At 49.1% G+C, this 15,057-nt stretch overlaps 1 protein-coding gene across 3 annotated transcripts in view; it reads right to left on the reverse strand.

Moving 5' to 3' along the window:
• NRTN (neurturin) overlaps window positions 1–15,057 on the reverse strand; it is an 82,019-nt gene that overhangs the window by 18,992 nt on the left and 47,970 nt on the right. Inside the window, exon 1 of one of the 3 annotated variants that reach the window (XM_034755468.1) lies at window positions 11,963–13,845. The exons of the other annotated variants lie outside the window; for them this stretch is intronic. The gene's annotated coding sequence lies outside the window, so the exon portion shown is untranslated. Of the gene's footprint in view, window positions 1–11,962; window positions 13,846–15,057 lie in introns of those variants that run through there. 3 annotated transcript variants of the gene reach the window in all.

Consider the following 15,057-nt stretch of genomic DNA (forward strand, 5'->3'; position numbering starts at 1 on the left):
AAGAAGTACTCTAAGGGGGTGTCTACACTGCAATGTAAAGCCCGTGGCTGGCCCACGCCAGCGGACTCACAGGTTAAGGGATAAGGGGCTCGGGGGCTGTTTTACTGAGGGGTAGATGTTCGGGCTCACGCTGGAGCCCAAGCCCAAATATCTACACCACAATTAGGGCACCTCTTCACTATCCACCAGATTGGCGGGTAGCGATCGATCTATCGGGGATCGATTTATCGTGTCTAGTGTAGACACGATAAAATCGATCCCCGATGGCTCTGCCGTCGAGTCCGGAAATCCACCGCGGCAAGAGGCGGAAGCGGAGTCGATGGGGGAGCGGCAGTGGCCAACTCGCTGCCGTCCTCACAGCCAGGTAAGTCGACCTATTCACATAGCTGAAGTTGGGTATCTTAGGTTGACACCCCCCCGTCCCCCCCCGGAGTGTAGACCTAGCCCACAGACCCACCAAGCCCGAATCAGCTGGCCTGGGCCAGCCACAGATGTCTAACTGCAGTGTAGACACACCCAAAGAGTGTGAAGGGGTAAGTTCTGTGCTGCTCCCTACCCCTGGAAAGGTCTTTCCTGCTCAGTACGCCATGCCACTTCCCACTCCTCCTCCTTCTGAAAACCCCAACTAGCCCCACCATCCCTCAGACAGGGACCCTGCCGGGCACTCCCCTTACACATCTTTCCAAAGATCATGTCAAACAAAACAAAGCAAACAACTAGGAACGAATAAACTGCTCACTGTTTCAGCCCAAAGCATCTCACAACCACTCTCTATGCATGTCTCCGGCCTCCCTGCTTCTTGTCTTCCCCAGCATCGTGGGGAGCGGGGTAGATTGTAAGCTCTCGGGTACTAGGATCACACCTTTCTTTCCTCGGTGAAGGGCTTGGCACACCTGCGGTGCTGTTCCCAAGTGCTGATCAGTAGCAAACCCGGTCATTTCCGCTTGGCATTAGCCCGTCCGACAAAGCATTTGACTTTATGCGGACTCCTGAGTCATAGAATCATAGAATATCAGGGTTGGAAGGGACCTCAAGAGGTCATCTAGTCCAACCCCCTGCTCAAAGCAGGACCAACCCCAACTAAATCATCCCAGCCAGGGCTTTGTCAAGCCGGCTGCTTCTGTGCGTTGGTTGGAGCAGGGCAAAATTTGCACAAGCGCCTCAGTGATTTAGGACCCTCCGCCCCATTTTCAAAAGCAACACACATTTAGGCACCTCAGACCCATGGCTATTCAATGCGACGTAGACTCCTCAGTGAGGCAAGGCAACGTTTTCCAAAGTGACTTAGAGCCGTAGGAGCGAAGGCTTTGTCTAGAATCGCTGTAGCTACACCGCCGTCACTCTCCAGTGTAGACGTTCACTGCCATGACGGGAGAGGTTCGCCCGTTGCTGTCGTTCATTCACCTCCCTTGGGAGGCGGTAGCTCGGTCGACTGAAGAATTCTTCCGTCAACCTCGCGCTGTCTACGTCGGGGGTTAGGTCGACATAACTGTCGCCCAGGGGGGTGGGTTTTTCAGTGTAGGGACGCAGGGACTTAGGCTCTTTTGAAAATACTCCCTGTTCTCAAATGGTTCTTTCTAAGCAAGCCGCTGCTCCGCTTCTCCCCAGGGGATCGTTTCACAGCATCTGGCCCTGTGATGACTTCTTGTGGGTCTTCAGCGTGTCTCCCCAAACCATGGGATTTCACGTTAATTACAGCGGCTATCTGCACCTCCTCCCGTCAACCACCCGGCCCTGGGGCACCTGGCAAATTGTTAATTTCTCTCCCGCTTGCCTTATTCTCTCCGTCTCCAGCCGGACCCAATAAAACCAAGGAACGTGATTATCCTTGCTCTGGAGGCTGGAGTCAGTGGATTATAAATGTTATCTGAACTGAAGTGCCCGTCCTCCCTTTTCGATTGGATTCAGAACACGAAGTGCCCCATGCGCCCTCTGCTGGTTTTGCAGGAGAATCAGCCTTGCAAAGTGATAAATGGAGGCCTGCTCTTTTTGTGTGCAGCGAATAGAAATTTGGCTGGAAAACGCCTTTTTGGGAGGCTCCAAAACGACTTATGAATTTGGGTCAGATTCAACAGACAGTTTATACAGCTGCAAGGCTGGTTCGATTTGGTTGCCTATTTCACGCCCGCTCTACAATCTGCTTGCATGGATGCAAATGAGCGCCCAATATATAGGGCAACTGAGAATTAGACCTTAAACCGGGGCAGCAGAACCGGGGGTGGAGGGCCTAACACCACCACGATAGAAATATCGGAGAGACCGATCTAGATTTCTGACTCCCCCCAACCCAGCTCTGTCCTGAACATGTGCTGGGGGTGGGGGTGAGGAGAGACAAGAGCTGGACCTGGGGGAAGGTTGAAGCAGCCACTGCAGTGCACAATATCAGGCCAGCCACTGGGGAGCAGGTAGGACTCCCCTGACCAGCCTGGTCTTGCTTTCCAGCTGCCACAGCAGGTCCTAGTGCAGACCCCCAGCCCAGGAGAGGGGCAGGACCATGTGCAACAGCTGCTTGAGTGGAGTAGGGGACAGGACAGGGCACTGTCAGCTGGGCGGGGGTCAGGTGGGCATCAGCACGCAGGGCACCAGCCCCTGAGGAACTACCGGGAAACCCCTTCCCAGCCTGGAGCTGGCTCCCCCTCCTCCAGTCTCTAGCCCCCCTTGCTCCTCCCTCCTCCCCCCTGACCCACGGCCTTACGTTCTGTTGATCTTGTACCATTAGGGGGATGGAACAGCTTCTGTATGAGGAGAGATTAGAAAGACTGGAACTGTTCAACTTAGAAATGAGAGGGAGGGGGATATGATGGTGGTCTATAAAATCACGAGGGGAAACTGAATAAGGACGCGTTATTTACTCCTTCACATATCAAGAACTAGGGGTCACCCAATGAAATGAAGAGGCAGCAGGTTTAAAACAAACAGAAGGAAGTATCGCTTCACACAACGCACAGTCAACCTGTGGAACTCCTTGCCAGGGGAAGTTGGTGAAGGCCAAAAGTCTGACTGGGCTCAAAAAAGAACTAGATTAGTTCCTGGGGGATAGGTCCATCAGTGGCTCTTCACCAAAATAGTTATGGCTGCAACCCCATGCTCTTGGCGTCTCTAGACCTCTGACTGCCAGAAGCTAGGACTGGGCGATGGGATGGAGCACTCAATAATTGCCCTGTTCTGTTCATTCCTTCTGAAGCACCTGGCACTGGCCACTTGCAAAGACAGAACACTGGGCTAGCTGGCCCAGCGGTCTGACTTCACCTGGCCTTTCTTATGTACCACGCAATTCCCTGTAAAGGCAGGCTTTCAGAAAGCTGAATTGGCCTGCGATTTCCTCCCTGTTCCTTTCAGCTCTTTGCAAACTCCAAACCCGTCTCCATTTTAAACAAATTCTCCAATCTAGAGCCACAGAAACAAAAACGGAACATTTGCCAAGTGGGGAAAAAGTGAGTTTTAACTGGGGAAAGAAATGTTTATTGTAAAACGGAACTCGACAGAGCCTCCTTTCATGTTACCACAGTAAATACTAAAAATGGAGCTAGGAAGCTGCTATATTGCCAATAACACTTTATTTTATAGGATGTAAATAATTACATATTAACTAACACAGTAATTATATGCCCCGCAGGTTACAGGATAATTGTCTAACCCAGCCAGAGTCTAAATATTTTAAGTGGACTGTAAACAAAGCCAAGCTCGAAAAAAGAATAGTTTAGCCATATAAGGAGGTGAGATTGTTAAAGGCAGCCATGGTACCAAAAGGTTAGCTGTGTATGGACCTGATCCTGCCGGCACCAAGGGTGAAATTCGCACAGGGATAGCACAAGGATTCTACAGATCACAGAGGGCTCACTTAAGTGATTTCGAGAGCGTAGTAAGGAAGTGGTGTATAAGGCTTGTGTTGGTTCTCTGCACAAAGTTTGTAATACTTTGTGTAGTCCTCAGCTGAGATCCAAGCCCCACCGTGTTACACACTGTACATACACACCGTAAGAGACAGTTGCTGTCCCAAAGAGCCGACAATCGAGCGAGACAAGGCAGAGCACAGGGTGGGAGAAAGGAAGGTTTATTCTCCCCAGTTAACAGAGAGGCAAATTTCACCCAGCACGACCATCACATCCGCACTGGCGAGCGGTTGTGCCGGATTTCGAGGGAGGGAGCAGAATCGCACCTTGCGACCAGCGGTCAAAACAGCTGGCACGAGGAATCCATCCTGCGATGAATTGCCCGAGGGCTCAGAAAGGGTCACCGGAAGGATTCAGCTAATAGCTCGGAAAAACAAAAGACGGAGCAAATTGCTCTAAGTTCTTGGCCAATTCACTGCCTCCCTCCCACCCAAAGGAGAAAGGGGTGAAATTCAGCACATGCCATGGGCCATGCTCAAGGCCGCTTTTCATGCCTTTCTGTAAGAAGCATTACAGTAGAAACGAGAGACCCCAACCAAGATCAGAACCCATGACACTAGGCATGTGTCATCCACCTCGTAAGAGACAGAGCCCACAATTCCAGTGGACAAAGCATGGGAAGGGGAAACAACTTGCCCAATGCCAATTAGGTCAGGGGTCGACCTGGGCCCTTTACCCAGGTCTCCTGATTCACAATCCAGGGCCCCTAACCACAACCCCCCTGCTGCCTCACGTGCTCCACTTTCATCTGAGGCTCTCAAAGCACTTTGACAACTAATAAAGCATCACCACACTCCCTGTGAGGCAGAGAGGCATTATTAACCCCAGTCTACAGATGGGGTAAACTGAGGCCTAGAGGGACGCATGCCTTTCTCTGAGATCACAAGGGAGTACATGGCTCATTCTGGAGCAGAATCCAGTTCTCCTGCCTTTTAGGCTTGTGCCGTCACTACAGGAACATCTTTCCTCTCCCATTGGTAGAGACCCCCACACTGGCCTGGGGCATGGAGTTTCAGAGATGAGGGACCTCAAGTTCAACATTGCCCTCTAGTGGCTGCAGTGCAGACTCACAGTCATCTGGACCTCAAGCGGCAGACAGCCTGGACTTGTAGGTTACAGGTCTGGGTCCCCATGGTTGTGTGGGACTGGCACTGCTGCCAACGACTAAAAGCTCAGTTCTTAGCACTGAAAAGCGCCTAGTGCATTTGAACCGCAGCGGTGGGATGTCAGTGACAAGGTGGTTGGTTGCTCAGCTATCTAGTTACCAGTCCCTGTGGATGCGACCGAGCAACGGTAACAACCCCACGTGTGGCAGGGGAAATATTAACTGACTAGGTAAATCGGGCACAAAAGTGGGGAACTAAGTCTAGAACCCCTGGTCTTTCGAATCAAAACACAGGCCTCTCTGCCCTTGAGGTAATGGAGAGCTCCTTCAGCTCACTTTTGCTGTAGGGCTAAGCTGCAGCCACCAGAGGGCAGCGTGGCAACCACTCATTCACACAAAGCTAGTACATCACACCATCGCCTCTTGGCGTCTAGAGCCAGAGTAAGTAACCTAAACCTTGGCAGTAGAGAAATGAAACATAGCTTCAGCACAGCGTTCAGGGGAATCCTAGAATCTCAGGGTTGGAGGGGACCTCAGGAGGTCATCTAGTCCAACCCCCTGCTCAAAGCAGGACCAATTCCCAACTAAATCATCCCAGCCAGGGCTTTGTCAAGCCTGACCTTAAAAACCTCTAAGGAAGGAGATTCCACCACCTCCCTAGGGAACCCATTCCAGTGCTTCACCACCCTCCTCGTGAAATAGTGTTTCCTAATATCCAACCTAAACCTCCCCCACTGCAACTTGAGACCATTACTGGGATGCTGGACTTCCTCCAACACCAAGGTGATGACTATGTCTGAGAGAATCAACACAGAGTGGTGGTAGGGGGTACCGGTTAGAGCCAGGCCTCTGTGTCAAGAGATGCATGTTCTACTCCTAGCTGTTTTACTGCATGGCCTTGGGAAAGGCCCCTCAGGAGACAGGTTCAATTCCCTGCTCTACCCCAGACTAGATGTGGGGCAAGTTGCTTTGGGCTGAGAGCTGTGTCTCATTTCTCCTGCTGTACAGTGGGGATGACAGCACTGCCCTACCACACAGGGGTGTTGCGGGACGGAGGAGGGGAATATATTATGCTATGGTTAAGAACATAAGAACGGCCATACTAGGTCAGACCAATGGTCTATCTAGCCCCGTATCCTGTCTTCCGACAGTGGCCAATGCCAGATGCTTCAGAGGGAATAAACAAAACAGGGAAATTATCCAATGATCCATCTGCTGTTTCTGGGCCCAGCTGCTGGCTGTCAGAGCTTATGGGACACCCAGAGCATGAGACTGAATCCCTGACCATCTTGGCTAATAGCTACTGACTGACCTGCCCTCCACGAACTTATCTAGCTCTTTTTTGAACCCAGTTATAGTTTTGGCCTTCACAACATCCCCTGGCAAGGAGTTCCACAGGCTGACTGTGTGTTGTGTGAAGTACTTCCTTTTGTTTGTTTTAAACCTATTAATTTCACTGGGTGACCCCTGGTTCTTGTGTTATATGAAAGGGTAAATAACACTGCCTTATTCACTTTCTTCGCCCCATTCATGATTTTATAGACATATATCATATCCCCCATTAGTTGCCTCAGTCTTTTTAATCTCTCCTCATATGGAAGCCGTTCCATACCCCTCATCATTTTTGTTGCCCTTCTCTGCAACTTTTCCAATTCTAATATATCTTTTTTGAGATGGGGGCAAGTGCAAATACGTGCAGTATTCAAGGTGTGGGCGTACCATGGATTTATAAGCGGCATTATGATATTTTCTGTCTTATTATCTATCCCTTGCCGAATGGCCCCTAACATTCTGTTAAATTTTTTGACTGCCGCTGCACATTGAGCGGATGTTTGCAGAGAACTGTCCACAATGACTCCCAGGTCTCTTTCTAATTTAGACCCCATCATTTTGCATGTATAGTTGGGATTATTTTTCCCACTGTGCATGACTTTGCATTAGGGCTGTCGATTAATCATAGTTAACTCACGTGATTAACTAAAAAAAAATTAATCGTGATTAATCACAGTTTTAATCACACTGTTAAACAATAGAATACCAATGGAAATTTATTAAATATTTTGGATGTTTTTCTACATTTTCATATATATTGTATTCTGTGTTGTAATTGAAATCAGTGTATATTATTTTTGATTATAAATATTTGCACTGTAAAAATGATAAACAAAAGAAATAGTATTTTTCAATTTACCTCATGCAAGTACTGTAGTGCAATCTCTTTGTCATGAAGGTGCAACTTACAAATGTAGATTTTTTTTTGTTACATAACTGCACTCAAAAACAAAACAGTGTAAAACTTCAGAGCCTACAAGTCCACTCAGTCCTACTTCTTGTTCAGCCAATCGCTAAGACAAACAGGTTTCCTTACATTTACAGGAGATAATGCTGCCCTCTTCTTATTTACAATGATACCAGAAAGTGAGAACAAGCATTTGCATGGCACTTTTGGAGCCGGCATTGCAAGGTATTTACGTGCCAGATATGCTAAACATTCATATGCCCCTTCATGCTTCGGCCACCATTCCATAGGACATGCTTCCATGCTGACGACGCTCGTTAAAAAAATATTACAATAATTAAATTTGTGACTGAACTCCTTGGGGGAGAACTGTATGTCCCCTGCTCTGTTTTACCTGCATTCTGCCATATATTTCGTGTTATAGCAGTCTCGGATGATGACCCAGCACATGTTCATTTTAAGAACACTTTCATTGCAGATTTGACAAAACACAAAGAAGGTACCAATGTGAGATTTCTAAAGATAGCTACAGCACTTGACCCAAGGTTTAAGAATCTGAAATGACTTCCAAAATCTGAGAGGGACGAGGTGTGGAACATGCTTTCAGAAGTCTTAAAAGAGCAACACTCCAACGCAGAAACTACAGAACCCAAACCACCAAAAGAGAAAATCAACCTTCTGCTGGTGGCATCTGACTTAGATAATGAAAATGAACATGTGTCGGTCCGCACTGCTTTGGATTGTCATTGAACAGAACCCATCATCAGCATGGATGCATGTGCTCTGGAATGGTGGCTGAAGCATGAAGGGACATATGAATGCATCTGCCACGTAAATATCTTGCGACACCGGCTACAACAGTGCCATGTGAACGCCTGTTTTCACTTTCAGGTGACATTGTAAATAAGAAGCAGGCAGCATTATCTCCTGCAAATGTAACCAAACTTGTTTCTCTGAGCGATTGGCTGAACAAGAAGTAGGCCTAAGTGGACTTGCAGACTCTACAATTTTACAGTGTTTATTTTTGAATGCAGGTTTTTATGTACGTCATTCTACATTTGTAAGTTCAACTTTCATGATAAAGAGATTGCACGACAGTACTTGTATTAGGTGAATTGAAAAATACCAGTTCTTTTGTTTTTTACGGTGCAAATACTTGTAATCAAAAATAAATATAAAGTGAGCACTGTGCATGTTGTATTCTGTGTAGTAATTGAAATCAATATATTTGAAAATGTAGAAAACATCCAAAAATATTAAAATAAATAGTGTTCTATTATTGTTTGACAGTGCAATTAATCACCATTCATTTTTTAATTGCACGATTAATTGCGATTAATTTTTTAAATCGCTTGACAGCCCTACTTTGCATTTATCACCATTGAATTTCGTCCGCCATTTTGTCGTAAGCCAGTTCAGTGAGTTCCCTTTGTAACTTTTCACAGTCAACTTTGGACTTAACTATCTTGAGTAAATTTGCATCATCTGCAAATTTCGCCACCTCACTGTTCACCCTTTTTATGAATATGTTGAACAGCAAAGGTCTCAGTACAGAGCTCTGGGGGACTCCACTATTTACCTCCCACCTGTGTTGCAGGTCTGGGCCGGGGGAGGGCTTCCTGGGCCACGCCACTCCGGCTGCCCCTGGGGCCGGCCTGGGCTGCGCTGCCTTGGCTGGGTCCGGGCCACTCCGGGGTCGGTCCAGGCTGCACTGTGCCTGGGGCCAGCCTGGGCTGAGCCTGGAGCTGCACGTGGGCCTGATCCAGCCGTGACTGGGCCTCATCCGGCCAGAGCTGGGTCCATGCTGCTCCGGCTGCGCCACCCTGACCCGCCGGGCGAGTTCCCTAAGCGCCTGCATAGCACTCAATAGGCTGCTGCGCGGCCATGCAGCTTACAGGGAACTTAGCCTCTCTCCATTGTGAAAACTGACCGTTTATTCCTTCCCTTTGTTACCTATCTTTTAACCAGTTACTGATCCAAGAGAGGACCTTCCCTCTCATCCCATGATTACCTACTTTGTTTAAGAGCCTTTGGTGAGAAACATAGGCGTCAACTCCGTGGGTGCTCCGGGACTGGAGCACCCATGGAAAAAAATAGTGGGTGCTCAGCACCCACCAGCCACAGCTGATCTGGAACGCTGCCAAACAGCTGTTTGGCAACTGGGGAAGGGCTTGGGGGAGGGCGGAGAGCGGTGGGCGGAGGACTTGGGGAAGGGACAGAGTGGGAGCAGGAAGAGGTGGAGTGAGGTCGGGCTTTGGGGGACAGGGTGGAGCACCCCCCCCAGGGAAAAGTAAAAGTCGGCACCTATGATGAGAGACCTTGTCAAAAGCGTTCTGAAAAGTTCATACACTATATCTACTGGATCGCCCTTGTCCACATGTTTGACACCCTCAAAGAATTCTAGTAGATTGGTGAGGCACGGTTTCTCTTTACAGAAGCCACGTTGACTCTTCCCCAACATATTGCGTTCATCTATGCATCTGATCATTCTGTTTCAACCAACTGCCTGGTACTGAAGTTAGGCTTACCAGCCTGTAATTGCCAGGGCCCCCTCTGGAGCCTTTTTAAAAAAATCTGTGTTACATTGGCCATCCTCCAGTCATCTAGTTCAGAGGCTGATTTAAGTGATAGGTTACATACCACAGTTAATAGTTCTGGAATGTCATATTTGAGTTCCTTCAGAATTCTTGGGTAAATACCATCTGATCCTGGTAACATATTACTCTCTAATTTATGTGTTTGTTCCAAAACCTCTCTACTGACACATCAGTCTGGGACAGTTCCTCAGATTGGTCACTGAAAAAGGCACGGCTCAGGTATGGGCATCTCCCCACATCCTCTGCAGTCAAGACTAAAGCCAAGAATTAATTTAGCTTCTCTGCAACTGCCTTGTCTTCCTTGAGTGCTCCTTTAGCACCTCAATCATCCACTAGCCCCACTGACTGCTGGGCAGGCTTCCTGTTTCTAATGTACTTAAAAAAAATATTTGCTGTTAGTTTTTGTGGCTTCAACCAGCTGCTTTCAAATTCTTTCTTGGCCTGCCTTATTATACTTGTACATTTGACTTGCCAGAGTTTATGCTCCGTTCTCTTTTCCTCGCTGGGATTTGACTTCCAGATTTTAAAGGATGCCTTTTTGACAAACACTTCTACCGTGGATGCAGCTTATACTGACAAAAACCTGCACTCTTGCTGGGATAGCTTGTTCCAACCTCCCTTCACCACACCCCCTCCTGAGTAAAATACGTTATACTGGCAAAAGTAGAGTTTTGCTGTCTAATTGCATCTATAAAGTCCATAATAATAGTCTTTACCTCACAGGGATATTTTAAAGTTTTATTAGGGTTTGAAGGCTTGGCTCTCCTCTCTGTCTGAATCAGGAGCGACTTCCCTGAAGTTCATGCCATTACACAAGGGTTACATTGGTGTAAGTGTGCGGCGAATCAGGCCTGGAGCCTTTCAGATCTTTTGATGAAAGGTGCTCTAGGAGCACAAAGCCACGGGGGATCGGTATGTCGGTTTCAGACTCGACATAGAGACGTAATGAGCTAAACGCCGGACGTACATTTCTAGCATCAGCTAGTCTATGGCCCTCCAGAGAGTCCTCCCTAAAGGTTCCGCACCCACCGCACGCTTTAAATCAAACTGCACTGTACAATTGCGAACATTGTTGGAGATCGCATCATACTAATCAAGGCGTCTTGCTTATACTTTATAAATGGACAGACTCGGATCTGGGTCTTCCATCACTACAGGGTAACACAGGGAGCAGCTATCAGGACAGAGCACCGCGAGCTAAAGGTTTAGAACGAGATGCCAAGAAGATTATTGCATTCGGACGGAGGCGGCTCTCTCAGACGCGCGCCCATGGAAGGTGAGGAGAATTTGCTTCTTGAGGAACTGAGCGAAAATCAGAGGTGGGCCTGTGAATTGTGGTCTATTGTGAGCAGATTTTAAGATGGAGAGTTGGCGGATTTGGAATTTGGTAAATGCAGCATAAATCAACAGCCCCGTGCTTGGGATAAGCGAGACAGGATCTATAAAGGGTAGGTCTACACTTACCGCCGGGTCCGGCGGTAAGCAATCGATCTTCTGGGATCGATCCCGGAAGTGCTCGCCGTCGACGCCGGTACTCCAGCTCGGCGAGAGGAGTACGCGGCATCGACGGGGGAGCCTGCCTGCCGCGTCTGGACCCGCGGTAAGTTCAAACTAAGGTACTTTGAATTCAGCTACGTTATTAACGTAGCTGAATTTGCGTATCTTAGTTCGAAGTGGGGGGTTAGTGTGGACCAGCCCAAAGACTACAAACGATTAGGGCCTAAGGTTGCCAACTTTGTAATATTTTAAAGCCAGACACCCTGCCCCTGAGGCCCCAACCTGCCTCTTCCCCCCAAACCCCCCCCCCTCCCCCCAAACCCCCCCCCCGCCCCCCTCCCTGCCCGCCTCTTCCCCAAGGCTCCAACCCCCATTGGCTCCTCTTTCCTCCTCCCGTCATTGCTGGCAGCTTGTCCCCTCTCTCTCCCTGCTCTGCCTGGGATCTCACCTGTGGAGCCGGGGCTGGGAGCGGCAGCCGCCCGGCGCAGGTAGGAGGTGGCCCTGGCTGAGTAGGTGATGACTTGGCGCCTCCCCACCTCCCCTGCCTGTCTCCAGTCAGTAGATGTGATCGGACACTGTCAGGTCCCCTTTTCGGGTTCGACTGGGCTTTCCGGGCACCTGGCCACCCTACCTTGGCCTCGGATTCACGTTTCCTCTGAAAGCAGCTGCCGAGCACGGTATTGATGCAGATGAAGAGCGCCACCTGCTGGATCCCCAGAACTGCTTCCTGTGTCACCGTCCTGTTCCGTGGAGGTCTCTCGTGCTGTTTCTAGGCCTTGTCCGGCCGCTTTTAGCTGGGAAGAGCTGGCCCGGTTACAGCACAAGGGGGCATGGCTGCGGGCCACGTGAATGTTTGCAAAGAGACGATCTCAAAATACTTTTTCCAGAACAGGAACTAATAAACTGTCAGCAACTCAGAGGCCCAGAAATAGACAAAGGGAAGCAAGTGTCTCTTTCAGGCGAGGATAAGCTGCTTGTTTCAAGGCTTGCGGTGGGATTCGCACCAGGAATCGGAATGCTGGCAGGAGGGGACGAGCCCCCGGGGGTCGCCATCAAAGGGACGGAGTGCTTCAGCGAGAACAGAAGGAAGAGAGATGAAAGAGTCAACTATTTGCAGAGGCTGCGCTGCAGAAAGGCAGCTAATTTCCCCCTCTGTAACAAGCCAGGGCTCCGGGGAATGAAAAGCCTTTGTAGAGGTAACCTGAGCACCCTCGCTTCAGGAAATCAGCCAGCAGCCCCACACAGCGGGAATGTACTCGGGTAGCTTTACAGACACTAGCGGCCGGCGTTTCAGCCTAACCTTTCTATTCAGGTTAGTAAGAGGAGGAGTATGGCAGTAGCGCCTAGTAGTGCCAGTCATGTGCTCGGTGCTGTACAAACCCAGAACAAACAGGCAGCCCCTGCCCCATAGATCTTACAGTGTAAGGGTCTTGTCACCGTGGGATCCGAGCACGTGACACAGCTAGCAATGCAGGACCCCATGCAACTGCATCATACACGCTTCTCTCCAACACGCTCCAAGAACATTATGACGGACTCAGAGAAGGGCGTCCCAGCGCCTCACGCTTCGACTCTACGTGGATGAAGCAGGCAAATGGCTCTCTCCCCCACCTGATGTCCGTGCACAACCAGAGCAGCCGTGACGCAGCTTCATCTTCATTCCTCCAGAGCACAGGTAAACTGAGACCTCCCTCTGGGCTGGAGTTTGCTGGGGCTTATGCCAAGGTAATCTGGGGCAACTGCATTGAAGTCAAAAAGGGCTGGCTCTGGGTTTGCATAGGAGTCTCTGAGATGAGAATCTGTGTGTGTGTGTGTCTCTCTCTCTGGTGGTTCGTCATTAAGTTCCAAGGACACAGCGCTTTGGCCTGCAGCCTCACCATCTCTGCATAGAGCAAAGCACGTCTGGTTCTTAAGAAGACCCTTCAGTCTTGTCTAGATGAGGACACCCAGTAAAAATTAATTCAGATTAATTTTCAAAGTGGATTAATTAAACCTCAAACCCCTGTCTGGACACTCTCATTTGGCATTAAAGTGGCTTTAGGAACATTAATCCAAATTAACTGAAGGGGTGAATTCAAAGCAGTTACTAGTAATTAGTAACTAATCTGCTTTGAATTCACACCTTCTGTTTATTTGGATTCACTCTCTGAAGTGTCCCCGTGTAGACAAGTCCTTCATTCAGTCTGATTTCACACAAAGCAAGGCCACCAAGAACTTATGAAGCAAATCTGGAACGAGGGAAAAGGCACCACTGTCTGCACTTTAATTACTGGTTCATCCTGGCCAAGAGAAACCAAAAAGTACTCAGAGATTTCCAGGTCAATTTCAACATGAGTGAGCTTCTGAAAGTCCTTGAGTAAACAACTGATCTTCAGCGTAGCCATGTTCCAGGTGGTTTGTCCAACCGTAGTCAAAATGTCCAGTCACTTTATCCAGATCCCATTAGCGGAACATTCTCGTATGTTTTACCTTTTGCATCAAGGAGTTGAGATCTCTGTAATTACATTAATACAGTTCTGACATCACAAATCATAGAATCATGGAAGATTAGGATTGGAAGGGACCTCAGGAGGTCATCTAGTCCAACCCCCTGTTCAAAGTAGGACCAGCACCAACTAAATCATCCCAGCCAGGGCTTTGTCAAGCCGGGCCTTAAAAACCTCTAAGGATGGAGATTCCACCACCTCCCTAGGGAACCCATTCCAGTGCTTCACCACCCTCCTAGTGAAATAGCGTTTCCTAATATCCAACCTAGACCTCCCCCACTGCAACTTGAGACCATTGCTCCTTGTTCCGTCATCTGCCACCACTGAGAACAGCCGAGCTCCATCCTCTTTGGAACCCCCCTTCAGGTAGTTGAAAGCAGCTATCAAATCCCCCCTCATTCTTCTCTTCTGCAGACTAAACAAGCCCAGTTCCTTCAGCCTCTCCTCATCAGGCATCAAGTCTCCTTTCCATCTCAGGACCTGCCTTCCTTCCAATCTGCATTGCAGGCAGAGACGGCCACTGTGGGGAAAACCCCAGTATACCTCAGAAAGGTCTGGAGGCAGAAGGGCATGAGGCACACAGGCTGGGATTTCAAAGGTGCCTAAGGGAGTTAGGTGCTGAACTTTCACTGAATTCCAATGGATTGGGGTACCTAAGTAAAGATGGGTGAATGACTGATTTTTCAGTTTGGCCAGCAAACTGAATATTCAGTTTGGGTCCAGAAATGTTTGGTGCGTGTCAGCAAACTGGAAGAGCGCATGTCAAGCCAGCAAACATCTTGGATATGTCTGCACTGCACTAAAACACCTGCGGTGCCGAGTCTCAGAGCACGCAGGGCTAAAAATGCAGCACTCGGGCATGCAGGGCTAAAAATTGCAGTGGAGACATTTGGGCTTGGGCTGGAGCCCAGGTTCTGAGACCCACTCCCCTCCCAAGGTTTCAGAGCCCAGGCTCCAGGCTGAGCCCAAATGTCTCCACTGCAAGTTTTAGTCGTGCAGCCCAAGCAACCTGACCCAGGCCAGCCGCAGGTCTTCTATTGTAGTGCAGACATACCCCATGTGACCATCAGCCAAGTAGGTAGGACACTTGCCTGCAATGCCGGACAGCCAGACTTGAATCTCCATTCAGGAGCAAGGGCTAGAACGTGAGATCATCCCCCTGCCATGGGAGGCTGTTTGGGGGAGGATGAGCTCTCACTCTCCTGTCAAAGCTGTCCCACTGTGAATACAGCCCTGGGGC

This window comes from Trachemys scripta, chromosome 22 (assembly GCF_013100865.1).
Source record: "Trachemys scripta elegans isolate TJP31775 chromosome 22, CAS_Tse_1.0, whole genome shotgun sequence".
Lineage (NCBI taxonomy): Eukaryota > Metazoa > Chordata > Testudines > Emydidae > Trachemys > Trachemys scripta.